This window comes from Coregonus clupeaformis, unplaced genomic scaffold (assembly GCF_020615455.1).
Source record: "Coregonus clupeaformis isolate EN_2021a unplaced genomic scaffold, ASM2061545v1 scaf3543, whole genome shotgun sequence".
NCBI lineage: Eukaryota > Metazoa > Chordata > Actinopteri > Salmoniformes > Salmonidae > Coregonus > Coregonus clupeaformis.
The window spans coordinates 9,532-12,370 of record NW_025536997.1 but is presented as its reverse complement, the minus strand read 5'-3'; the positions used below and the strand labels follow the sequence as shown (position 1 = coordinate 12,370).

Sequence of the window (2,839 nt, the reverse complement as noted above, 5' to 3'; positions counted from 1 at the left end):
CAGTACCTCCTGCTTTTCCCATGGAAGCTCATCTGAAAAATGTATGATAGGAACATAAACCTGTGCATGAGGAAAAACTTCACCCTGCTTTATTCAGTAGCTGTTGCAACTGCTTGACTGCAGTGGTATACTGCTGGTTCAAGCCGTTAACAAGACCCACTGATAGAACAACCTTCTGTGTGTTTTGCTGTTTCTCCAACTTGCCTATCACTCCTGCAATATGTCTGAAGGTTGCTCCCGGAAAACTATCTATCTGTGTATTAGTGTCAGTGAAACTAGAAATGCGCGCAAGGTTGGAATCCCCAATAAAGACCACGGGCTTTTTAATCTCAATACTCCAATCATTTATTTTCCTTTCAGTTCTAGAATGACATGTGGGATAAAAAAGTTTCTCCTTTTCTACAGGTTCCAGTATTGGTTCTGTCCCAGGGCCCGTGTCTTTTCCATTTGCCATTGCTACCTTACCCTGATGGTCCTCTTGCTGTGAACCTGTCGTAGAATTGGATAAAACCATGTCATCCATCAAAACAGCCACATTGTTCAATGGTAATTTTTGACCATTGCCGTTATTCACCGTCATCTCCAACGCCTCTACTGTTAAGAGTAAATTCGAGGGCTCTCTACCTGGAAGGGTCAAGGCTGGGACTTTAGGCTCGGCCAAATTGTTTCTTGGTCGCTGAGTTTGGGGATTCGGTATCCCCGTTCTCTTCCTGATTATTGGGGTAAGTCTGAAGCTAGTCCCGCCACTCTTTGCAGGACCTAATTCCCAAGGGGTGAGACAGGACAAGAGGGGAGATAGTTGGTTAGTAGGTGAGCTCGTCGAAGGAACCACTCTACAAAGTGAAGTAGACCCAACATGAACTTCTACCTGCACCTCCCTTCTCTGCATACCCCCAGCAAGCCCTGTGGTATTGCTGTTGATAAATCGATAAACCATAGTCAGACTATCTACAGGATTACTGAAGGCCTGTTTATTAACCATATTGTCCCTTACCGAAGTATCACTCTGGCCCCCTGGGATATTCCTGCATATTCCAAAGTCCCTGTGGGCCTGGGCTCCCATTGAGACCCTACCAGTTGGTGACTTGCTGGTCACCGCAGCCGCATAACTGGAATGGGCCTGATGAGAAGTTATCAGTTTAGTAGAGGCCGGCGGGTCAATTAGTTTTTGCAACATGTTTTTTAAGGTACTTACTGACGAAGATGTAAATTTGTGTTTATATCTTGCCTTTGCCCACATCACCGCTTTATCTAGAGCTTCTTGATTATAAGTTGGGCTATTCTGAATGCATAAGGCAATTACCCCATCATAATGCTCCCTCAGAATATCCATATTATTCTCCATCCACCTACTGGTATTAAGTTTTACCTTTGCCAGGGTCTGTTGGTTAGGCGAGGAGGGTTTAATAAAGGCCGCCAATTTGTTCACCTGTCTTACCATCCCTGCTGGAAAAGAATGATTAACTGCAGAATGATCTAATATTTCTGAGTGATGAATTGCTTGTAGAGCCTTGAAATATCCCTTTGTGCAAGTATTATCTTGCAAAGAAGAAACATTCCTAATCTCTCCAGTAGACTCACCCTCATCATTTAAACTAACTAGAGCCTGGAAACGGTTATGTAGTGGCACTGCCATGGTAAAGGTTCAAAACCAGGAACCCTTGCTGGAACTCCCAACTGAAAGAAGGGATCATATAAAGGTTAAAATCCCCCCCACAATATATAATTGGAACCAATCAACCCCAAAAAAAATTAAAATAAAAAAATAAAAAATTATATATATACACACACATACAAAAGACAAAAAGAAAAAATATATACACCCAAGACAAAAATAAAAAATTAGAAAGAATTAGCCCTATTTTAGATAAAAAACTCCAATGAAACAAAACCCAATGTAAAGAAAGGATAAGAGGTCAGCACTCACAACTCATTTACTCCAACAACAAATAATTGTCCGTTGCCATCTGGTGGTTACCCCAGATCCGTAGGAAATTACCACTTTAGGTTAGGTGTCACTCCATAAAAACACACAAAGGTGAGAAAAAAAACAAACCCCCCACTCAAGTGGGAGAAAAACACTCCATTCAAAAGTGATCACTCCTTTATGGTTCAATTCTGATCGTGGTTCCACTTCAAGTCACTCCAAATGTTCAAATCTTCATGTGTACACACAGTGATTTTGGGAGTACTCACCAACCCAGAGAAATGGATATCTCACACGGAAAAGAGCTCTTCCATACCATCCCCACCAAGTCTCCAAAGGTCCATGTGCTTATCTTTGTTTGTAGGAAAAATGGTGTCCTTTTAGAAAAGTGAGATACAGTAATCCTCTTCTGATTCACATTATCAAAACCTTTTTTGTTTCAAGGTAAAAAGATAAAAGGAGTATTGTTTAAAATTAGGAAGAAAAAATTCCTGACGTTTCGCACAATTCGTGCTTCTTCAGAGGAAAATAGACAGAAAATGAGAAGAGGCCAGCCCATATAGTATGAGAACGGGTGAGGGGAGGGGTTAAGCTACTAAGCCTGACCTTCCATTGGTGGACTATTATGTCCATCCTATATCCTCCAACACACCTGTCCTTAATTCTACAAATTTCCCATTGTTTTTTCACCTTCCTTGTATAAACCAATCTACATGAAGGGAAAATGTGGTTTTGTTATGACATCGTTCCCCACTACAAGAAGACCTCTAAAGAAATTCCAAATAAATAAATCAAAAGAAAACAGGGCCAAAACACACAAGACAAAAAAAGAAAAAAAGAAAAATATAAAGAGACAACTTTAATAAAACAAAAATAATTTACATATTAACAAGGTTCCAATTATAATATAAA

At 40.3% G+C, this 2,839-nt stretch overlaps 1 long non-coding RNA gene across 2 annotated transcripts; it reads right to left on the bottom strand.

Annotated features, from left to right (window-relative positions):
- Positions 1-331: 331 nt before the first annotated feature.
- LOC121561609 lies at positions 332-2,435 on the bottom strand. 2 transcript variants are annotated; one of them, XR_005999285.1, is made up of 6 exons: positions 1,928-2,435; positions 1,582-1,677; positions 1,370-1,443; positions 995-1,120; positions 625-759; positions 332-489 (listed from the first exon to the last, which is right to left on the bottom strand). It is a non-coding gene; the product is annotated as an uncharacterized LOC121561609 (long non-coding RNA). The 2 variants fall into 2 exon arrangements; XR_006660835.1 differs by having other exon boundaries at positions 2,197-2,435.
- Between the last annotated feature and the right edge of the window lie 404 nt (positions 2,436-2,839).